Below are 25,764 nucleotides of genomic sequence, written 5' to 3'. Positions count from 1 at the left end.
GAAAAATAAAAGTTGAAAATGTGAAACATACAATACTATGGGCCTTATTACTATGTTGGTCAGAAAGCTTCCGGCTGCTAGTCGGAGGCTTTCCGACTGACATTTTAGATTTACACTTTGACCGCCAAATTACAATGATGGCGGTCGAGGGTAACACATTAATCAGTGTTAGACTTAATGGCCAATCGGTACTCCTTGGCTCCATCTATGCCCTGAATGTTGGCCAGCCGGCCTTCTTAGACAACCTCACGCAGATGATGACAGGTTGGAGTGGAATGCTTTGGCTCCTGGGGGGTTATTTCAATTCTGTGCGCAGCATAGACCTAGATGGATCATTCCCGCCCCTGTCGAAAACCACAGCAACATATGTAGAAGCTGAAATAGAAATAATAAGGTATAATACAAATACCACAAGTCTCTGTCAGCACAACTGTCAACAAGATTTATTGGGGAACAACAAATAATGCAAAAGTACGTGCAGCACAGAGGCAGACAATATAAGTACTGAATGCCCAAAGATGTGACATTGGTGACAGCTTTTATAGGCCAAACCACAAAGGAGACGGCATCATCACATAAGTAGCACAAATTAAGCCCTATCCATTTGACCAATTAGCTAACGTTACAAACAGTCATATACCATGTAAGGTCTGGACCATACTGTTGCGGACCACATGACCCAAGTGGGCAGCTTCTGGGACTTTCCACTGTAATGTAAGATATGTCTGGTGCTTTTCCAGTTAATAATTGCAACATAATAGAAAGGACCAGACATATTGCATAATGTGCCAAGCTGAAATGTCTGTGTCTACGTGAGTATCTTCCCTGTCACGTATTATACTTGATCAAACCTTGTGTTACAAAAGCTGTGTCTGAAGCAAATGGAAAAGTACAAGCATTTCTGCACTGCTTTTTATGTCAACTTAGCAGGGCTTAAAAGCCTACAGCATTTGGTATTATACAAGAAAGATGGCTTCTACATTGCTCCATCTGATACCAAACCACTGTCTTCTAACCCCTCACCTCCCTGCCGGCCATTGATGAACTGCATTTCAATGTCTTTTGCAAATGGTATTATCAGCGCAGTCACTATTATCCCTGGGACTGGTGTCAATATTGCTCCTAACACTGATGGCTATTTTCAGTCCGTTCCTCTCGTACTTGGCATTGTTCCTTTCTTTCACTTGTTCAGTTATTGTCTTTGATAAGACCAGATCAGATCTCTTCTATTGCATAAATCACACAATCAAAAATGTAAAGTCGTATGTCTGTGATATCTTGTGCTGTTGTTTGATGTCCAAAAGTGGGGGATGAAATGTCTTGCAAGATCAGGTCTCTTAACCCACTCAATAGCAGAGGATTTGGCACAGTTATTTCCAGCACACAATTTCATTTTCTTCCAGGACAATAACCTTATATGAATTATTAGTTGTGACTCTTCTACCTTCACTTGTATAGATCTAGGCCTTCCAGATCTTGTTGCTGGCATTTGTCGAAAGTGTGGTCTACTTAAGTTGTTGCATACCCTTAACCAAGTGTTCAATTCAGTTCTTTGATGTTCCAAAGCCTGGTCCTTAATATATAACTAGCGGGTGATGCATCGCTATGTGCCTAATTGGAGCATCTACAAAGAAGTACCAGAGGGTCTAGAAAAGGGAAGGGTTTACACATGGCAGATACCAGGCCAACTATACAACACCCTTAAACTGACTGAACAGAAGCGTGGTATGCAATGACATCTCAATGGATGGAGAAAAATACCCATCAGTCACCACTCGGATCCGCCCTTCATCATTTGGGATTTGTCCAGACCATCCGTGTGAGTATGTATTGTCACAGGCGTAAGGAGACCAGACCATACTGTACCAACAACAGTATGGTCTACCACTCTATGAAACCTTGTGAGTGGTAAGGCGTGGTGTGACTAGGGAGTGCAGTGCAAATGAACGTGAAATAAAACATAAACAATGTGTTATAAAATTGGATAAGGGAGCATAGAACCAGCTTTATTCAAATGATGCTCGCTTGACCAAGATTAAAATTTTTGTCAAAGACAGTTAGAAAGAATGGGCTATCTAAGGTGGAACCAGGTCGACATGTTTCAGCAATTTAGGACATATTCGTCCTTGCTTTCATCAGGACCATATAACAAAAAGAATGCTACTGCAAGATGTGAAAATAAAAAGTGACAACTACGAAATAGTGTAAAACAAACAAGTGCAAAAGTCACCTGCAGTTTCCAAAGTGCAATGTCTTGTCGTAAGATTACAGCTAGTGTTGTTCACTGGAAAGTCAGAAAGAAAAAAGAGGGTTGAGTGTCAGACTGGATGTCTACACCTATAAACTCACATAACAGCTAGGTCCAATCAGTATAGACCTTAGACTATGTCGGACTAGACGGTGCTGACATAAGCACTCATAACAGTAGTGTAATCAGATGTCTAATATTTGGATATACACTTTACATTCCAGATACGTAAGAATACAAAATCTTACCATAGTCTGTAAGATATGAGGACCTCACCCCACCTGGCAGTGGCTCAGGAGCAGAGGGAAGCACCGCTCTGTAGAACATGTAAAGGTAATAACATGTTTATCACACTGTGCAGAAACCTTCATATAATCACCCTTCTATAGACTAGAAAGTACAAAGGAAAATGGGATATGCCGAATGAATAATCAGCACTTTTAGATCCGGTGAACACCGTAAAGGCTTTGGTAAAAATCCCCACTATCAAGTATCCGGGAAGAATAGTTGTTATAAAACCGCTCGTGAAACGCTAGTATGGAGCGCAATAACTTAAAAGGCTACCCATTCCCAATCTATGTGTTTATTGCTGCGGTGGGGAAGCGGGGAGCCCTCTTACCTGACTGTCGGTACTCCGTAAAACCATGAAAGTTCAGTTGAGGCACAAATGTTTCCAATCTTATTCTTTGATACCCCATTCTTCCTCTCCAATGCACCAGCTGCGGGTGGGTGATAGGCGCAATGTACTTTCTGTGTGACCCCAAACCCCTTTCTTAGTTCCGCTATCACATGGGAGATGAACGCAGGGTCATTATCTGATCTCTGGAGGGATGAAATCCCAAATCGCAGAATGAGTTCCTTTTAGAAGGGATTTGGCCCTAGTCTCTGCATCACAGTTCTTGGTGGGATACTCTTGTGTCCACTTGCTGGGCATGCAGACATGCAGACTATTACCAAAACATATTTGTACCTTTGAGCGGGGGGGCATGTCTATGAAGTCGTCTGGAGGCTTTCAAATGGTCCGTGGGGCGGTCGGTAATGACCAGGTGCAATTGGTGTGCCCTTTTCAGTACTGTATTGTGCTTTAAACAGTGCATTGTCTGCAAAGTCTTTCTGCTATTTGGCGGAACTTGGAGTTGTACCAACATAGGGAAAACAGTCTGATCATGCCATCTCGGCCAACATGTGAGGGACCATGAAAAAAGGTGTGTGATGAAAGGAAGCATTGCTGAAGGCAGGCATATCTTCCCATTGAACTCTGTCCATAACCCCTCCTTTGTTTGCACATATCCTCATTTGGCCCATTCCTCTTTTTCATCCTCTTCTACCTTCCTCTGAATATTTATTGGGTCAGAGTGTAATGAGTCACTGTTATCCTTAGTGTTTTTCTCGCTGCTTGTTATTTGTACCATTGCTACCTTGCAGCCTGTCACTTCTACTCTCTGTTCTTCCCCATCAGTAAATGCTTTGCCCTTCGATACATACTCCTTTGATAATGTGTGCGCTGCACAATGTATTATAGCCACATTGGATGGTCTTAGTAATGCTTGGAGGAGGTCACTTATCAACTGTGCATGTTGTATTTGTTGGCCTGTGGATGTGAGGAATTCCCTCATGGAGAGAGAGGGAGAGAGACAACATTTTAATAAACACAGAAGGTCATTGTTAATGCCAGACCTAAAGGGGCCCAATTATGAAATACGGTGCACCCATGTCCTTTCATTAAGTGCAGATATACAACTGTTGTTAATTCACAAGACTTTACAGAAGTAGGCCAAGAAATAGTAATCCTAGAAAATATTTGTGAACTGCATTTAAGCATGAGCAAATATGCAGGTGTAGATCTGCTCATGCAACAATCTGAGTGTTTGCAAGATCTCTTTTCCTCCATCCACTTATATCCAACCTCAGAGAAGTATTATGTCTGCCATTTTCAGGAGTAAAAATTAAACCTGTCTCAGCATGGGATCATTTTTAGAGAAGAGCTGGTGAAAACCCTTAAAACATGCAAGTTAGTAATGTTGCACATACTCAAAACGTTATTTCAGCCCTGTAACTTTTGCTTACCATTACCTTCAGCCCCTGTATGTAGATCTGTGGAACATGGCAGCATTAGGTAATAGTTAATATTCAAACCCAAATATGGAAGGAGCCCTGGCATAATCAGAAATGCTATTTTAGAGATCCTATATAATGATATTTCTGCCATAATGTGTTGCTGCATTACATGGCACAAAAGGGACAAGTGTTGGTTTTTTTTTTACAGAACACCTATTAAACACTCCTAAAGACTGCACCTGTATATTAAAAGACATATTCAATCTGGACACATTGTATCCTTAAAACATCATAATACAAAGCACAGTTATCCAATGCAGACTATCCTTCTGCATTGGCATATACCCATCAATAAAGATCAATAAATAAACATAATAGAACTACTCTTTGTCCAATCCTTTGTATCCCCTGGTGAATGCACTGCTTCAAAAAGCATTTTAGCCCATTCACCTTACAATATAATTTGGTATATTCCCTGCAACTTTGCATAATTATCTGTAACTAGCGCACATGCATTAGTCTTTACCAAACACTCCCTGTCTATGAGCCATTGCTAGGTGAGAAGTCAGTGAGAAATCAGTAGTGGTGCAATGTGTGGGCCAAATTGTCAGAATTATAGAAAATATTTGCACCAGTAGAGCTTTCTAACCAGATATGAGAGGGTGAAAACCTTTAGCATTACACTCTGAAGGTGAATGAAGGAAAGAGCTGGGGATGGCCAGTTAACTAGCCTGACCAAAGTGTGTGATCCTGTGCATTCAATCCCTCCTTTTATATATGCATATATACACATACATGCACATATATATATATATATATATATATATATATATATATATATATATATATATATATATACAAATTCACAGAAAAAACCATAGGTTTCACACCAGTTATAGTTAGCTGAATATTTTACTCACACAAAACCATTGAAATTCCCACGTTATAGTTAGTTGAACTCACTATAACTCGCGCGCCCGCAATCCACTGCTGATGATATCACATATTACATCATTCACGACATGGTCAGTGACATCACTGATGATATCACTGATGACATCTCAAATAACATCACTGATGACATCATTGATGATATCATCCATGTGATAATACGATGCAGCTCCTCACACTCTAATCCAACCTTTGATACACCCAGTGTTAAATACAAACTACCATTCCTGAAATTATTGACACAACTTCACTGAAAATATTCATAGATAGGGAGAAAAGAGACAGAGGTAAAGTAAGATATTTTGTCCACTTTCTTTCTCTCTGGGTCACGCAGACTCACAGCGGTGCTGCTGAACAAAATGTTTAGATTCACATTAAAGGTGTGACAAAAAACAGGTGACACAAATAGCCGGGTCTATCCCTAGTTGGTGCGGATCTACACAAGCACCTGTTATCTAATCCCAAAATAGTGTGACTGTAATCGTAAGGAGAGCTGGAATCTGTCATATCATAAATAGCACTGCACAGACCTTGGGTAATGTGCAATATAAAAACAATGTGAAAGTGTCTATTTGAGCGGTCTAGAAATATTACTGTATGAAAACGGCAACAGAAATTGGTGTCCTTGTGTTAAAGTCAGATCAGTCAAAAATGTAGTTGTACAGTCAAATTTGATAACTGATTAACACCAGTATTAACAACAAAAATCATAAAACTCAAGAAACGTATTAATGCAAATCAAGGAAACCAATACATTACGTATCCCTTCAGTGTGTGAAACAAGGCGTTCACCCCCCCTTCTTTTCTCAGCATCCGACACCTTGCACCCCTGAGGCCAGTGTTGCAGGCAAGACAGGAAACTGCAGAATTTCACTCTCCCTGAAACATCAGTAGTCTAGTGCTGCCTATTTTCAGTGAGTTACTGCGTGGTCAAGAAACAAATGCAAAGTTTTGCCCTTGCCGACCCCAGTGGTGAAGGTGACAGTGCAGCAAGTCACATTATAAGGTTGGAGGTGAACCCTGAATCATAGACAGTGATAGAATACCAGGGGAGTATCTGCAGTTACAACCCCTTGTGCTGCTGGGTGTGCTCAAACTGAGACAGCACCCATGGGCCCACTTCCGAGAAATCCCACTGAATCCTCCTGACCCTGCTCCCACTGAGCAGGGTCCCCGGACCTAACAGTCTTGCTGGAGCACCACTGGCTGCCTAGAAACAGAAATCTGGAGGGGATACTAATCACCAACCCTCCACCAGTCCCTCCAACCAAGGTCCTAAAGGGGCTCGTCAGCCCACTCATGACTGAGTTCCTTCAGAACTCTGGCTAGCCAATAGGGGTGCTCCAGCCACAATGGCACCCAATCTTCTCTTTTCGGTTCCCTCAGGGTCAAACAGATGCAGGCCCCCTGGGGACCAGAAAAGAAAGCTTGGCAAAGAATGCCAACGCACAGGGCAATAAAAAGAATACACAGAGCTGTGGAAACATAGTTACCCAGTGGCAACGACAGCAGACAGAAAAAGAAAAGGAACAAAACAGAGGACAGCACAATCAGTGGATACACATGAGAGGAAACTCAAATCCGAGACCAAAACAAACACTCCTCTCCCTTGTAACTGGCCCATCGGAAGAGAAATATGGAAGGAGATGGCAACTGTGTCCCTCTAACGCTAGAGGCAACGAGATGGTGCAACACTGGCCCAGCGCTAGAAGTGCACACCAGAGAGACACCCAGCCACTAACAGTGCTGTCAGTGACAGCGTGGCAAAAACCTAAAAATATGCAGAGGACACATGTGTCAAGAAAATACAAACAAAAAAACATTACCATGTTACCTTATCCTAACACCACATATACAATATCATACCTGCACCTGAACTATGTGCAGCCACATGTGTTCTTCCACTGCAAACCACCCACACATGGGGAGCGAAACTGCCACAAATCTAAAACGAGGGACTTCCTGCTGCAACCCAACCTGGAGGATATAAACCCTCAATATGTACTCACCGAGTGATGAATGGTCTGCCAAAGCGTACCGACCTCCGTTGCCACCAGGGCACCGGGGCACAATGGTCCTCCACCCCGATAGACCGGAGATTCTCTGCAGGCAAGACAAAGGGGTTGCAAAAGTTCACCCTTCTTGGTCCCAAATACAACCAAGTGCTGCGTAGCACCAGGGAGTGACTGCGTGCATGGAATCGAGCAGAAGGACACCATCACCGGTCTGGAGGGGTGGAGATGAGGACCAGAAACTACAAAGAAGATAAAAATGCACATTGAACAGACAGCTGAGAGTCAGCAGCAGTGTCAGAGGCCAGAACGCAGAAAGAGCTCCGTAGCAGAAACCGAGTGAGTGGCGCCAAACAAACGTTATGAGGAAATGGAGGAAATGTCTCCAGCTGAATGGCGACACAGTGACATGGAATTATCAGAGCTAGAAAAAGGAGAACATAGAAAGGAATGAGGAGGGCCAGTATGACAGCCAAGAAGTACTTTGGTAAACAACCAACAGAGATTTACCACAGACCGGCCAAAGATGCACTGGCAGGGGCGTGAGAAGAGGACCAAGAGAAAATGATATAGAAGGAGAGCGCTTAGAATCTGGTAAAAAACAGTGCTATACAAATGTGCTGATAGAGACAGAGCAGGAGCCAAAGACATGACAGAGGCAACTAACGGTTAAGCACTGGTGTCGTCCTCCAACAGCCAGAGAGCGGAGATAGAGAAGACAAATTGAAATGTCATCACGTCAGGTCTTCAAGCTCCGAGGGTTTGGAGTCCAGCAGCCGGTGACCGTCGAAGCCAGTCAGATGTTTTGGGGCTGCATTCTCCACCAACTGTAGAAGCTGAAATAGAAAAAATAAGGAATAATACAAATAATCAATCAATCAGAGTACTTGTAAAGCGCGCTACTTACCCATGAGGGTCCCAAGGAGCTGAGGGGAGAGGGGGGTGCTACTACTGCTCAAAGAGCCAGGTCTTGAGGAGTCTTCTGAAGGCGAGTAGGTCTTGGGTCGGCCTTATGTGGGTAGGGATGGTGTTCCAGGTCTTGGCGGTGTGGTAGGAGAAGGACAGCGGCGAGGGCGAGGCTAGCGGAGCAGAGCTGGCGGGTGGGGGTGTGGAAGCTGAGTCTACTGTTCAGGTAGGCTGGTCCGGCGTTGTGGAGTGCTTTGTGTGCGTGGGTGAGGAGCTTAAAGGTGATCTTCTTGTCGGTGGGGAGCCAGTGTAGGTCTCTCAGGTGGGGGCCATGTGGCTGCGGCGGGGGATGTTGACGATCAGTCGGACAGAGGTGTTTTGGATGCGTTGAAGTCGTCGTAGGTGTTTGGCTGGGATTCCTGCATAGAATGCGTTGCCGTAGTCCAGTCTGCTGCTGACGAGGGCCTGTTTCACTGTTCATCTTGTTTCGGTTGGGATCCACTTGTAGATCCTGCGGAGCATGCCGAGGGTGTTGTAGCAGGAGGAGGAGACGGCGATGACCTGCTCAGACATGGAGAGGGAGGAGTTGAGGAGGAATCCTAGATTGTGTGCATGGTGGGTGGGTGTTGGTGCTGTTCCCAGTGTGGTCGGCCACCAGGAGTCATCCCAGGCTGAGGGGGTGGGTCCGAGGATGAGGACCTCCGTCTTGTCCGAGTTCAGCTTCAGACAGCTGCTCCTCATCCAGTCGGCGATGGCCTTCATTCCCTCGTGGAGGTTGGCTTTGGCGGTGTGTGGGTCCTTGGTGAGGGAGAGGATGAGCTGGGTGTCGTCAGCATAGGAGATGATGTTGAGGCAGTGATGGTGGGCCACTTGTGCGAGGGCAACAGCGTTGGGCTGAGGGATGAGCCCTGAGGGACGCCGCAGATGATGTCGGTGGCTTCGGATCAGAAGATTGGAAGGCGGACGCACTGGGTTCTGCCGGAGAGGAAGGAAATGGTCCAGTAAAGAGCCTTCTCTTGGATTCCAGCTTCTAGGAGGCCTGTCTTTAGAGTGGGATGGTAGACCATGTCGAAGGCGGCTGACCGGTCTAGGAGGATGAGGGCTGATGTTTCGCCGTTGTCTAGTTGGCGCCTGATGTCATCTGTGGCGGTGATGAGGGCTGTCTCTGTGCTGGGGTTTCATCTGAATCTGGGCTGGGACGGGTCCAAGATGTTGTTGTCTGCCAGGTGGCAGGACAGTTTCTGTCAGTACAATTGTCATAAAGATTTATTGGGGAACAACAAATAATGCAAAAGTACGTGCAGCACAGAGGCAGACAATATAAGTACTGAATGCCCAAAGATGTGACGTTGTTGGCAGCTTTTATAGGCCAAAACCACAAAAGAGGCGGCATCATCGCATACGTAGCACAAATTAAGCCCTATCCATTTGACTAATTAGCAAACATTCTAAACAGTCATATACCATGTAAGGTCCGAACAATACTGTTGCTGACCACGTGACCCAAGTGGGCAGCTTCTGGGACTTTCCACAGTAATGTAAGATATAAGTCTGGTGCTTTTCCAGTTAATAATCGCAACATAATAGAAAGGACCAGACATATTGTAAAATGTGCTATGCTGAAATGTCTGTGTCTAAGTGAGCATCTTCCCTGTCACGTATTATACTTGACAATACAAAATGAGACCCAGTCCAATGGCGTATGCATATATCAGTGACTCAAGGGGGGTCAAAAAAGTCCTACTCCCCTTGTGGGGAGTAGGACTTTTTTGACCCCCCTTGAGTCACTGATATATGCATACGCCATTGGACTGGGTCTCATTTTGTATTGTTGATTGTGAGTGGAGGGCGACCCTTTCCATATTCCCTCTAAGCTCCTATATTGTTTGAGGGACGTATTATACTTGATCAAACCTTGTGTTACAAAAGCTGTGTCTGAAGCAAATGGAAAAGTACAACCATTTGTGCACTGCTTTTTATGTCAACTTAGCAGGGGCTAAAAGCTACATAATTTGGTATCATACGAGAATGATGGCTTCTACACATTCAATGCACAGGCCCTCACACACTGGATAGCTCACTGGGCACTTATAAACATATGGTGTACTAATAACCCCCACACTCGGGTCTACTCATACTACTCGGAAGTACATGAGCTGCGTGCGCGGCTTGATAGAATAGTGGGATCCCCAGCACTCCTGCCCTTGGTACAAGGTGTGGAATATTTAGGCTGGACACACTCAGACCACAATCCCCAAATACTACAACTGCACTGGGACAGCGGGCGATCCCCAGCACCCACATGGAGGCTCCAATCCGCTGCACTGGAAGAACCAGTATTCCGTTTTTTGCTGGGCCCTGCCCTACTCGATTACTTTGAGAAAAACAAAAATACGGCAGAGGACGCGTTAGTGGAGTGGGAGGCCTTCAAACTCACGACGAGAGGACATTGCATGGGTGTGGCCGGGAAACATATGTAGGCAACTCTCATCCGAGCTAAGTACAATAGAAAAACAGCTGCTATAGTATGAGTTGGGTGGGGAGAGCGAAGGTAGGGATAAACAGCACCTAGAATCACTGTGCATAAAACACGCGGAGCTACTAGAATGCCTCCACTGCCACAAATATGTGACGCACACAGCCCGTACATGAGCCACCGCTGATAGGGCGGCTTGACTTCTAGCCTGGCTAATCTGCCAAGAACATGCCCGGAAGCCATTGAAGCGCTGCAAACTACCGAGGGTACACTGATACACATGCAACGAGACATCCACGAGGCCCTAACATGACACTACTGCCATTTGTACCACTCCCGCTGTGGCTGTGAGCTGCGAACCTTGACAGATTTTTTAGGCTGCATTCTGCCGCCGAAGATAGAGACGATGCTCAGGGATATGCTGGATGAGCCAATCTCAATCGAGGAGATTGAGGAGGCGATTTTGTCTCTGGCTATGGGGAAAACCCCGGGACCGGACGGGCTCCCGGTGGAATACTATAAGGCGTATCAAGTAACAATAGGCCCAAGATTGCACGCCCTCTACACAGCCACCGAAGACGCGGGTCGGCTTCCCACATCACTCTGCGAGGCGTACCTGATCTTGCTGCCCAAACCTGACAGGGAACCAACTGACATGAGCTCTTTTAGACCCCTCGCCCTACTCAACACCGGTTATTAGCTGCTGGCAAAGGTGTTGGCTGAAAGGCTGGACTAGGTGGTTCCCGCGCTGGTGCACGTAGATTAAAACGGTTTGTGCCAGCTCACAGTACCTCTCTCAACCTGCGCTGTTTCTTCTGCATAGCTGAATATCATAGCTCGGAAGCGATCCCAGTGCGGAGAGGGATGAGGCAAGGCTGCCAGCTGTCCCCCTTCTCTTCACACTTGTGATGGAGCCACTAGCGGAGTTGCTACGGTTGCAAATGCCAGGGGGCATACAATTAGGAGATGGCCTCCATAAGGTATAGCTATATGCAGATGATCTGTTAATCTACATCTACATCTCCTGACTAAAGGTAGACATTGGCAAGTCCAACCTTTATGCCTTTAACGCAGTTGTACCTGACACGGGCCTCGTACTAAACGGGGTGACGGTGCAATAGATTATAGATACGTTCAGATACCTAGGAATCCAAATATATCGCCAGCCAAGAGACCTCTTGGACGGCAACCTAGGTAGGGCGCTCACTGACATCAAATCCCAGCTGCAGTTCTGGAGCATGCTTCCCATTGCGGTGACAGGCAAGGTGGAGCTAGTGAAAAAGGTTGCCTTACCGAGATGTCTCTACTATTTTACTAATCTACCCGTTTACCCGCCGGTCTCATCTTTTACCACACTGGAAAAACGGGTTAGGATCTGGGGCTCCAATAGACACAGAGTGGTTGTTAAAGAATGATATCTGCCCCCTGACCAAGGGAGGCTGGCCACACCATGTTTAGAAAACTACTTCCTGGCAGCACAACTACAATGGGTAGCCAGATGGATGGCAGGTCACCAATGTGAAGACACCGCGACCACGCTTCAACCACTCACACACTCTCATATTCTCCAGCTTTTTCATCCAGGTGCGCCTATACAGCCTCATGTGTCAGTATGGCTGGCCATAGCACACAGATGTTATAAAAGGAGCCTCCACATAACTCAAAGCATAACACCGTACAACCCTGCCGTTCCCCTACAGGACACCCCAAAAGACTGGGGACGGTTACCGCAGCAGAGTAGCAACAATGGCACGTGGCAGGGATTCAAACTCTGGGGGACCTCTACCGTGAGGGCACCCTACTTCCATATGGGTCCTTGATAGACGAAGACGGGCTGCCCTGCAGGGCAATTCCTCATGCATTGAACTCTGTTGGCCATTCTTACAACACTTTGGGGAGACCTAGCGACCGAGCCCCCCACACACCTGACCATACAATACTTACATGTAATGGGATGAGGCAGATGACTGATACGGCATGGGCCAGGGTAGAGGGCATAGTGGTACGCTAATAAAAAACAATAGGCCTTAGGAAAATACCAATACCTACACACTGGGAGACGATCCTCATGCAACAACGTGCAGACCCATCAGCCCACTATGCATTGACATGTGACCCAGATGGATAATGCCGCGCACACGACTAAAATTTCTGAAGCGCCAAGGTACACCGCTCCCACAGATACAATAGGCTTTGGCACTCTTATGGGGGTGTATATGGCGACAGAAAGGGTCATAGACATAGCAGGCACCATACCCCCACACAAGCACAGGCAAGCAGAGGTGCTTCAACTTATCTCCAAGTTCCAAGTCCCAAGTCCCTTCCCTCAGTGTGTCAGTGTGGTCAACAGCACAGTTTACCACGTTTTTCAGTACCCATTTAGCAACTCACTGATACTGCCTACACACAGAGGTTACAGGTCTCCTTACAAGAATTGACTTTGAATGATGATCACCATTCTGGTACACCTCTATTGGTGCTGTCAAACATGCACATCTAACGGATAATCACCTGAAGAGATTTTTTTGTCGCCATGAGAACTGCTGTAAGTGACCTAGAGACATAAGATGTTCCGAAAACAATAAAAAGATTTCAACAAAAAAAGGAGGTTGAAGGGTAAACCTGCCCGGGAAACGGATTTGGGATTATGATGTTGTTTCTGACAGCCTTCCCTTGTCGACCTTAAAGACATAGAAAGGCTGTTGGGAGCGAATGTGTGGGGCCCCTAGTCAGGCCCCCTTCTTTGCTGTCATTCTAGTATGGCCCTGGGGGGCACCTATGGTCCCCCCTTTATATCCCTACACCAAGTGGGTTCCTGCCACACTGTGCAAGGGTGTTCAAAAATGTCAATTGTACAATGGGAGCTTGTGCTGCGGGCAGACTTGGACTGCTCCCATTGTAAAATGGAAGTTTGTGACCGCACAATGTCACACTAAAGGAGTGACATTTACTTTTCCCACACCAATCCAACCATATTTGGTTACGTCGTTGGACACTAAAGGGATGACATTTACTATTCCCACTCCAACCTATAACAATTTGGGGAAACACTGGACACTACAGGGGCTACATTAACTATTTTCACTCCTATCTAAACCAATTTGAGGAAGGTTTTGGACACCAAATGGTTGACATTTACTATTCAGACTCCAATACAAACCAATTGGGGGAAACATTTGGACTCCAAAAAGGTGACATTTAAAAATCCCATTTTAATCTAAGGCTATTTGAAAAAGGTGTTGCACACTAAAAAGGGGACTATTACAATAGGCTATTTAATATAAATAAATGTAGGCAAGGTAATACATATTGAACAACTCAAAAACACAACTAATAATACATTCTCCATTTTTACATTAAAATATATTCAAAGATTATCCATAAAAAATATTCTAAAGTACAAACCTGTAAACACAAATTAAAATATTTCAATATAAACTATAGGTTTCTTTCTATTATTAGTTAAGATATATTCTAAAAAAAATTCTAACAATACTGAATTTTAAACCATAAATTAATAAACGACTTTTCCAATTTTAAAATATTATAAAGCATAAAAACCTGTAAATACATTTGTAGGTTTTACAGATTTAGGGGCTGGTTACGATGCGGCTCGTAAAGTCGAAGCCTTCAGGGCCGCATCGTAATGAGCTGCTCGATTTTCTTTCTGTGCTCCTCATTATGATGGAGGCAGTCGGTAAGGAAACCGGCCATTCATTCTGGCTGGCTTCGATAGGCTCAGAGAGTCTATCTGCCAGTTGGAAGCTGGCTAGTAATCTCAAGGGCAGGCTTTTCAGCCCTTGAGATTACAATGCACAGTTTCTGACATGGTTTCCATTCCAGTCTCTCCACACAGCCAGGACTCATTTGGTACACGGCCTCCAGTTGGAGGCTGATGAGGAACCTATTATGCCCCCATGTTGATCCCGGCAACTTGCGGTAGACACCTAGAGGTGCTTGCCACAGGGTGCACTCTGAGAGCATGCATTACGGACGGTTTATGGCCGTAATGCATGCTCCCATTGTGAAATGTAGGAATGCGACTGAACAGTGTTTGGTCGCATCCTAATAAGGAACGAATTCCACCCAACATTGAAATCAGGCCCTCAAAAAAATATAATTTTCAAAAAATATAATAAAAAATAATATAAAAGATGTCATTAACATTCAAATATGAAAATGTTAGCAATAAATCAAAATATTACATTTTCATGAAACTTTAGCTATATATTTAGTTTTTATCTTTTTATAAATATTGTTTTACCATGAATCTATACTTAAAAAAATTACAATTAAAATGTGAAAACAAATAGTAATATTACAAAATAATTTTACAAATCACTATTATGTATTTGCATATTAATATTAATAACATACATTTTAATTTAAAATATACCTTTAAGAAATCTTCCCACCTTTGTCCCCTAAACCCAATATCCTGATACCAAATGAAAATGTAACAGTTATTCATAAACATAAAAACATCTGAAGGCCTTATTAAAATGTCTGCCAGAAAGCCATCTGACTGCTCGTTGGAAGCTTTCCACCCTACATCTGAGGTTTACATCTGATCGCCCTATTACGATACTGTGGTCGGATGGAAACCTGCGGGAAAATTCTGCTCAGCTTACGATGGGCTCACGGGCATCCGGGCAGCATGGGAAAAGTTATTCCCAAATAGAAGCAGAGCCAGCCTTGGCTCCGCTATCGGGATTACGATTATGCTTTTATCGCAGTCCAACCGGTATAGTAAAAAGGCCCAAAATATACAAATTCCAAAGATTCCCCAAAAATACTTTACTAAAAACACAAATATAAAAAAACAGATACATTAAATCACAGTACAATAAATTGCATACTAATAAATGCTTAAAAATTATATTATATTCATTGATATTTGCTACAACAATATTAAAAACAACATTTACAACTATATGTAAAACCTGTGATGTTCCTGTCGGTGATGTTTTTGATGTCCAATATTTTTGACACAATATTTTTGTATCACAATCTTTTATTTTCAATATTCAGTCCAAATAGCCCCTTGATTACAACATGCCTCAAACAGCAAGGCTTTTGTCAAAGAAAATGAGTGCGCTGTGTGTGCCTATCAACTAACAAAAAAGTTTAATGAAGATAATAAAAATATTGCCGTGAACTAGACATTCACAATTAAAGTTATAAATGAAAAAATGCAACTAAAACAGGTGAGATGTTAATAATTTGGACAGACAAACATTGAAAAAAACTCCAAAATTTCTGGGATACTGATTTCCACAGACTAGAACCCTTGTGTCGTTGACTCACGTTTGAATGCTGTGCAATGCAAGTTGCTAGTTGGCCATACTGAACTTTTTTTATCTTGGGAATAAGAAATGCTGAAAGAATAAATTGAGAGAGTCAACTTAAAATGTTGTATCTGATGAGTGCTTCACTAGATATGACATGATGATTTGGCTATCCAATGGTAGTCTTAAATCTACAGTGAAAAAACTCAGAATACGAGCATAGCAATTGTCACCTGCCTCAGGTTGTGTCTTCTTCACAATTTTCTTTTTACACTATTGAAAATTTCCACAATCTCTGGTTGTACTTGTGCTTGGAAGAAAAGAATTTAAATCTTCAGGCCTGGGTCCTCATATTCAGGTCTGTTTGCTTTTTTTAATTGGATGTACCTACTGTTCAGGTTCTGAACAGTGGAAATAACCTTGTTGTTTGTCTGAAGACTTTTTTATCCTGCAGCATTAAGATTGAAGTTTTACAGGGCAGGGTGAGCGTTACTAGCAGACCCCTTAGGTTCCCCCAATGCCTGTAGGTCAGAATGAAACAGGTTCTATCAGTTTGTTGGCAAAATACTGGATCCATTGATTCAAACAGAGAATTGAGAACTCTTCTCCAAAGATACATGGCAGGTAGGCAGGTAGGAAGGCATTCATCATTGCAGCTCCATAAAAAGTAGTTATCTTCCTTAGAATCAGAAAGTTTCTCCTTGGAGTAGGACAGCAGGGGTGTCTTAGAGGGTAAAGAAGTTGGCAATAACATCTGCCTGATCCAAATTATTCAAGGTCCCCCACTTAGGTTTGCAGACAATTTTTGCAAAGCAAAGGACATATGTTAGAGGTTCGGGGTCATAGATCTTAGGTCAGTGGTCACAAAGGCCAGAGACAGTACATAACAGTGATATACATGCAGCAGTTTCTTACTTGAATTATTGAAAATAATACGGCACAGTCTTGGTCACATTTTTGATCTGCTCATGATCTTTTCTTCTTTTCCATACAGTGCATGCTCCATACAATTTCCTTTAAGGTGTGCTACTTTCTCCATATCTTAGCTCTTCCATTTCCAGCACATGATTTCCCTCTAAATCCAGGTTCAAGTCACAACAATAATATCACATAACAGATTTTTTGCCTGGGATAGATATTGTGGCCTAATTATAGTATACAAAAATAATGATAATTTGGATGTAGATATTCTAATAATAACTCAAATGGGCAATATTTCTATAAATAACAGTTAGGGTACTACATTTTTGTCAGATGATATATAGGTGACAATGTTCCGGCACCCACCTTCTACATGGGGTAAATATTTACCTAAAGGATTGTACTCTGCAGCCTATTTAGACTATTGTGACTAGGAAGCAAATTCAGAATTCTGAACACTCAACTCCCTTTGAGCTACTTCATCCAAAGGTGCAGTAATGAAATGAGGACTGTTGTGAAAGGAATGTCATAGCCTGCCTCTACTTAGGCTGTGTATGACATTGACGTGAACTTGTCCATTCTCAGATTTACCACTAGATTGTTGCACAATTCACTGAATTGTGCAATCTTGCAATGAGATGGAGGTTCACCATGAAATGGAGGGAGATGTGAAAGAAATATGATGACTACTATGCCACAATTAATGAATATTTAGGCCAGAATTATCAATAACATAAATGCAGACTGTGGTTGGACTCATACAAAGGAGCACTGACAATTTCACAGCTGTATCACCCGACAGCATTGCACAGGATGTTGAAGATGCCCTACAAAAACTCCCCATAGCATTTTACAGTTGATATACAGATCTGTTTATAGAGATCCACAATCCATTAAACTGTGCTCTGAACATATGCCTCTTGTACCTGCGTTATTAGATGTTTCTAGGTTGATTGGCCTTCTCAACCTCCTTTCAGGGATAACTCAATTTATTATTATTCACAGACCGCACAGTTTGTATATTTAACAAAATACGGCTATCAGAGTTAAATAGTGAATATTTGACCTCCTCATGTTACCATTAAGCCAAACAATAAAATTAACATACAACAACGAAAAAGCAAGAACCACACCTCACGTAATGAATACATTGAAATGTTATGTACAACCCCATAATTGCTTTCATATAGTCCAGGGTATGTTTTAGCCAGAAATGAGTGAGGGATTACGAACTTGACCGGCTGCCAAATATCCTGTTTAACCCTATAAAAAATAAAGATTTTACATGTTTTTACCTCGTTTACAGACCACCCGGGCCTATTGGCTCGTTCTTTGATGATCTGCAGGCGGCTCTTTCTATACCCTGCATGCGATCAGCGCATTGTGTACTGTTAGGTGATCTGAATTTGCATATGGATATGATCACGGATCCTGACGCATCTAAGTTGCGGGATATTACTGCACTGCTTGGGCTTGTCCCTTTCATTAATAGACCCACCCATGTTAAAGGCCATACTCTTGACCTAATTTTTTCTACAACGCAGATTGAGGTGTCCCCGCCGTTTCCCGTCTTATGGTCGGATCATTTTTTTATAAATGTTGGTATCCCATATGAGATGAGGACCAACCAGAGAGTTCAGAAGGGTGTGACTTGACAGTTTAGAGCGTTTCTTCTAGTTACAGCAGATATGCTGTTGGATGCCCTCTGTCGGCATCCTTGTAAACTTACAGGTGATCTAGACGCTGACCTGGTTTTGGTTCAGAAATGGCTGCAAACTAGATTTGAGGAGTTAGCCCCAGCTAAGTCAGCTAGAACAGCCCCCAGCCACGAGTCCGCTCCTTGGTTTACTTCTGCATTACGAAAAATGCGCCAAGAGTGTAAAAAGGCGGAAAGACTGTGGCGACGCAAATACGACCCAGAGGAGAAAATAAAATACCGTGATGCCATAAAACAGTACCATAAATACATCTCAGTAGCCAAAAAAGAATATCTTGAGCGCAGAATAGATCAAGCGGATAATATGAGTAGGGAACTCTTTAGAATTGTCAAGGAGTTTGCTGATCCTGCTGCTTGTGCCCTTTCTCATTCCCATACTGAAGGGTGGATTAGGCAGCTTGCTGACTTTTTTGTATCAAAAATCAAAGCTATTCAGGAATCCTTCCCCCCCATGGACGCTGAGGCGTTGGCATGTAAGCGGAGGCCTGTAGCATCATCAGGGGCAGAGCCTGGGCCTACACTACCGGTCTTTCCACGGATGTCCTGTGCAACATCTCTTGAGTTGATGTCCCGACTTCAATCTGGCTCACCTCTGGATGTATGTCCAGCAAAATGCTTGGGTAGAGTGGCTTCGGCAGTAAATAGCTTGCTGAACCCCCTGCTCAAACTGTCCCTGAGTTCCGGAGTCGTGCCACAGGAATGGAAACACGCATTGATTCTGCCGCTGCTCAAAAAACCTCTTTTAGATCCCTTGTTGCAGGCTAACTATAGACCTATCTCCCTGCTTCCTGCTCTGGCTAAGGTGGTTGAGAAACATGTACAGCACACACTTACCAACTTTTTTGAGAGTAACAACATTCTCCATGATTCTCAATCTGGTTTCCGTGCTAATGATAGCACGGAGACAGCCCTCTTGGTGGTGACCGAAGCCATCAGGGAGAGGCTCGATCGCGGGGTAAGGCTATGTTAGTCATGCTCGACCTGTCGGCGGCTTTCGACACCATCCCGCATGATGGTCTCCTTTTAAGACTCTGGGAGATCGGACTGCGTGGGACGGTGTTGGATTGGTTTCAATCCTTTTTATCGGACCTTCGACAGGTGATCTGGGCTCCACCGTTCTCCGCCGAAATGCCATCGCTAGAGGTGGGGGTTCCTCAAGGGTCCATTCTGAGCCCCACCCTTTTTAATATCTATATGGCCCCTCTGGCGGTGGTAGCGGAGGCTTTTGGGGCCCAGATCATATCTTACGCTGATGACACCCACCTCCTGTTAACTTGCAGGAAAGGAGAGGTTTTTGACGGCGACAGGATCAAAGACTGTCTGAGTGCGGTCTTTGCGTGGTTTCAGCAGCACAGCCTGAAATTCAACTCGGATAAGTCTGAGCTGCTTTTCTTTGGCTGTGCCCCTGACCCCAGCTGAAAGTCGTGGTGGCCTCAGGACATGTTCCCTCCGGAGAAGGCGTCCTCCCAAGTTAAAAATCTCGGGGTAGAGTGCGACGACGACCTTTCTTTTCGACCACATATTATGGGGGTATAAGGGAAATGTTTCGGCATCCTGAAGATGCTCAGAAAAATTCTTCCACTGCTCTCCCTGCAATATAGAAAAACTGTCGTTCAGGCGTTAGTAGGGCCTCGATTAGACTATGCTAATGCGCTATATTCAGGATTGCCCAAGTATCTACTGGCTAGACTGCAAATTGTACAGAACTCTGCGGCTAGAGCCATATTCGGTCTGCCAAGGAGAGCTAGAGCCTCAGAGCTTCTAAATAGGCTGCACTGGATACCTATTTCTAGAAGAATTATCTTTAAAATCCTCACTCTGACTTTCAAAGCCCTTCATTCGGTGGGTCCTGAATACATCAGAAAACGCATTGCTTTTTATGCGCCGCGGAGGATGTTGCGGTCAGCTGAGTTGGCTAAAATGGATGTACCGTCTATTAGACGGGCCCGGATGGGAGGACGGTCTTTCCAATATGTGGCGGCTTGCCGTTGGAATGAGCTCCCTCTCACTCTTCGTAAAGCCAATAGTCTTCTTGCCTTCAGGAAGGAGCTAAAGACCATGCTTTCTTCTGCTTAAACTCTGAGATCGTAGCAATTTGCTGCCTTTGTGCTTCTTTGGTTTTCAGGCCACTTTGTCAAAGTGCCGGGACACCCCCTGGGGTAGCCGTGCGCTCTAAAAGTATGGCGTAACATAACATAACATAACATAACATGTTAGTCTAATTGCTCTCAGGGGCAGGAAAACGTAACCAGACTTGTCCAATTCAAAGGTATCTCCACTGGAAATTATTTCTCCCTTTGATGTATACTTATTTTCCCAATTGGTTTTGTGATTCATTTTGAGATTTCTTGCCACTAATCAATGACATTTGTCAAGTCAATCATGTGGAGCTTATCAGATGTAAGTTGATGTTATTGGCAATGCTAAGATTAAATTATCTATCTAGAGCTCATAATATAGAATCATCATTGTTTTCTGCTCCTGGAACATCTTCTCCTTCAAGGCTAATAAAATCATACAAAATGTCAGCATCAGCAAAGCTTAGCTCTTATTTTCATAATGGTTTTATCATCCCCAGATTCTTCATTTCTAAATTAATTTTGTCTCAGTTTCAAACCTTTTTCAGTTTAAATTTCATTACGAGCCTAGAGACATCAACCTATGTTCTTCTGTAATCAACGAAAAGGGACAATAGGAGAGACCCAAATGTAATGCACAGCGACACATAACACCTTATAATACAGGTTTAATATTATATTAATCTTTATTTCAGGTGCCAATTCTTTGTTCCTTTATTGAGTGTGTCTCCTTTCTTGTTGTTGTTTAATTTATGTTGCTTTTCGTTGCAGTCCCATTTTTGACGTTAGCTCCTTTTGAGGCCTCGCCTACCATATATATCAAAATACATCTACAAAAATACACTTGATTCAGCAATGGCTTTGGTGCTGGTCCTTTCCCACATCAGCATCTGGGTTAGAACTTATATACAAACCTATCTCAACAGCTGAAGATTCCTGCTTCCAATGGTTAACATTAATTGTTTTTTTTTCTTACTATTGCAATATGTTTTGAAAGGTGTATATGCAAGTTTGATAATCCGATGTGTCTCTTAAAACGTGTTAGTGTTCTTTTTTGTAATTTCCTCATACAGTTTTTTCAAGCACAACCGCATTTATCTTATGAGTGTTGTCATTGGTTTCTTTCATATTTTAGAAGGCCATTTTAAAAAAATAGTTGCCTATCTATGTGACATATTCGTTATCATTATTGCTGAGACCAAAGCTCTGAAATTTGCAAGTTGCAATCACAATATTTATAACAAGATGGACCAACACCCAAAAGCACAAGATAAGTGGACTATTGATACTCCAAAAAATAAATAATACATTTTCTCTTTTCATAGTTTTAAGGGTAATGTGACAATTAACCTAACCTAGAAGATCATTTACCACATTTGAAACTGCCCCTTTAACATCAAGGGTAATGTAATAAACATTGCATTTTGATTGCAAGTGTTGATTCGCATGGATGCTGCCCGAGTTATGCATTGCCGAGCTAAGCAAACGTAGCACATTTCAGTGATTACTCAGATTTAATTTATATCGATTTTTTTTATTTATATATGTTTTGAACGGAATTTTTGAGTTTTTGTAAACATAATTTAAGGTCTTATAGCCAAAGATGCACTCTATCCTTACTTTTTTGTGAATGAAGCAGACTGTAATATGCTATTTATTAGCATTGTTGAGGGTGTCCCAGGACTTTAACTCAAGCGAAGTAAAGACTCTAATGTGTTATGGTGACTCTCCCCTCCCTATAGGATAGAAATAAATAAAATAAATAAATATTAATGAATAAATAATCTAAGTGTTTGCATATAAATTAGGTAAATTTATAAAAACGTATTTACCTGAAACTAGAATGAAATGGTTTAAGTATGTGCAGTATGGTGAGTTTACATTGAAGAAACCTGGTGGCTGTTAGGAGTAGGGCTTTAAGTGTGCCTGGTCTCACTAGTGCTGAGCACCGGCAGTTTTTTTAAGGGGGCCTCGAAACGGGTCCCTATCGGGCTCTGTTTTGTGCCCTGGCACAGGCGGTCTGTTTTTTTCCAGAATGCAGTGACAGCAGGAACATTGATGTGTGTGTGCTCACACTGCTCACTTCTCACTAGTGGAGAAGTTACAGCATGATGTCATGCCAGGTGAACGTTGTAGGCGAGGGAATTCCTTTAAAGATAATCATTTTCTCTCTGGATTTCCCTTCTCTTTTTGAAACTCAGGAGCAGCAACATTGTCGTGGTGTCACTAGGGATTTAAGTGGAAGTTTTTTCAATATTATATACAAGCCATAGTTGATGCTTATTTATCTTATGCAACTAACAATGACTGACAATGCCAATAGTCCTTACTTGCTGTAGGTTTGATGTTACTTGTTCTATCATATATCTGGATGCAATGACAGAAGCAGCAAAATACAAGTTGGGCAGCACAATAGGGCTAAGCACAGACTTTTAGCTTATGTGTTTTAAGCCACGCCCATAATTATATCGCCCACGCCCCTTTGAGAGACCACCCAGATTTTTCATCTCACTTAGAAACCTGGCTAGGAGAGTTATTTCCATGTGTAAAGTAATGTTATGTTATGTTATGTTAAAAATTCTTATACCGCGCACGTTCACCGAAACGGTTTCTTGGCGCTCATAACAGATACGGCGGTCACGGGCAGGAGTTTCATTCATATGCTGCTGTGAAAAGGAACGTCTGCAGAGTCCTGCGAAAGCTTTCATAGGGAAGACAATGACGAAAAGAGGAAGGGAGAGAATTCCAAAAGGTGGGGGCTAAAAAAGAAAAACGGAGACCACCGTGTTTCTTGCGTTGGGTTTGGGGGATACACAAGAGATTATCAGCAGAGGAGCGTAGATTGCGAGTAGGTATATACCGCTTGAGGTTGGATGAGTTGAAGGCAGGTGCAAGATTGTGAAGTGCTTTAAAGATAGTGCATCCAAGTTTGAAGGTGCAACGTTTGGCCACCGGGAGCCAATGAAGACTCCGAAGTAGTGGTGAAACGTGCTGGTGCTTTGGCTGATGGAATACTAGGCGGGCGGCCTGATTTTGGATCAGTTGTAACCTCTGGAGTTGATAAGAGGGAATCCCTACGTATAGGATGTTAGCGAAGTGGATCCTGGAGATGACAAGAGCAAGGATGACTAACATGGTGAGGAATCTACAGATCTTACGAATCCTATGCAGAAGGAAAAAGCAGGACGATGTTACCGCCGAGATCTGAGCCTTCATGGATAAATCTCCAGAGATGACAACACCAAGGCTTTTCACAGTATTGACAGGTCGAGGGGGGACCCCAAGTGATTGGGGCCAGAAGCTGTTGTTCCAAGGATTGGCCGGCCCGCCCACCAGCACAAGTTCGGTCTTTGTGGGATTTAGCTTGAGCTGGCTGTGAGCCATCCAGTCAGAGATGACTAGCATAGTAATTTGGAAGTCTGTGAGGGAGGAAGGGAAGGAATCAATAGGGAAAATCAACTGCAGATCGTCTGCGTAATTAAAAATTGTTGCAGGGGACTTGCGAGGGGAAACCATGAGGGGCTGCATATATAAATTAAACAGGAGGGGGGATAATGCTGAGCCCTGGGGGACACCACAGGAAAGAGAGGAGGAGGAGGCACAGAAAGTAGAAAGTTGAACAGCTTGAGAACGCTTGTCCAAAAAGGAGCGGGTCCAGAGCTGCGCCCTGGATGCCGGCATTTCTGACACGGTCGATCAGTATAGAGTGATCGACCATGTCAAAAGCCGCCGACAGATCCAGTAGGACAAGGGCTTGATAGATGTTATTGTCGGCGCCAGTTCTTAGAGTGTCCATGACGGCGGCAATAACCGCCTCAGTCGAATGGAGCGGTCGGAAACCAGCCTGCTGGGGGTCCAGAAAGGAAGAACTCTCAATGAATGCGCCCAAACAGCAAGTAACATAAGTTTCCAAGATTTTTCCCAGATAGGAGAGAAGGGATAAAGGCCTGTAGTTGCTCATGACCAGGGGGTCAGTGTTGGCTTTTTTTAGAATAGGTTCACCACTGACTGTTTAAAGGAGTCGGGGACTACTCCAGTGGCCAACGAGGTGTTAAGAAGGGTCAAGGCAGGGTCAGGGCAGGCCAGAAAAATTTCTCTGAGTATCTGGGGGGCAGCAGTCCTTAGGGGACCCAGAACTGACTTTATGCAGGAGTCTCTGGAACTCGGTAATAGAAATGGAGGGGAAAAATCCAGATGCGGCGGGTTTTTGGGGGGTAATGGAAAGGAGAGGGAGGATAGGGGCAGAGGGATATTTTCTTTGATGGTGGCGATTTTGTCCTGAAAGTAAGTATTTATTGCATCACAAAGATCCTGGGTAGGCACGGGGGGGAGAGTGACCCAATCAGGAAGGGAGAGCTCGTTAACAATAGAGAATATTTCTTTTGTCTTGGAGGCAGACTCCATTATTTTACGGCAGAAATAAGTAGTTTTAGCCTCGAGGATAGAGGCTTTATAAATTTTTAGGAGGTTCACGAATTGCAGCTTCAGGAGGGGATCGTAATTTCGGCGCCATCGGCGCTCAGCCTGGCGAAGAGCCAGTTTGTCGCATTTTAGCTGGTCCACGAACCATCGCTGGGCGTCATGAGGGCGCATATTTTTTAAGGATTTTAAAAGGGCTATAGAGTTGCAAGCCGATAACAGCCATTGTTCAAGGGTGGAAGCTTGATGAGTGGCTGAGCCGGAAAGCAGAGGAGCTGTGGCTGCCAGCAAGGAGTGAAGTTCTGGTAGATTCACTTTCTTCCAGTTACGAGCTAGAACGTTCGTTGTAGGGGGGGCACGACGAGGAATCGATAGGTCAACAGTAAAAGATATAAAGTAATGATCTGACCAGGAGCATGGAGTTACCAGGGGGGGGCGAAATATCTAGGTTGGCCGTCCAGACCTGGTCCAGAATGTGCCCCTTGCAGTGGGTAGGTGTCGAGATGAGTTGCCGGCAATTCATACTTTTTAGAAGATCTGAGAACTCTTCCGAGAGGCGGCTTTCCCGCGGGTCGGAGGGCCAGTAATTGAAATCGCCAATAATAATGACTTTAGCGTTATTGATAATTAGTTCGGAGGTGAGAGCCCTAATCTGTTGCGGAAAGGAGGGCATATGGCCAGGGGGTCTGT

The sequence above is a fragment of the Lissotriton vulgaris genome, chromosome 1_1, assembly GCF_964263255.1.
Source record: "Lissotriton vulgaris chromosome 1_1, aLisVul1.2, whole genome shotgun sequence".
Lineage (NCBI taxonomy): Eukaryota > Metazoa > Chordata > Amphibia > Caudata > Salamandridae > Lissotriton > Lissotriton vulgaris.
Note: the sequence above shows the minus strand (reverse complement) of the source record.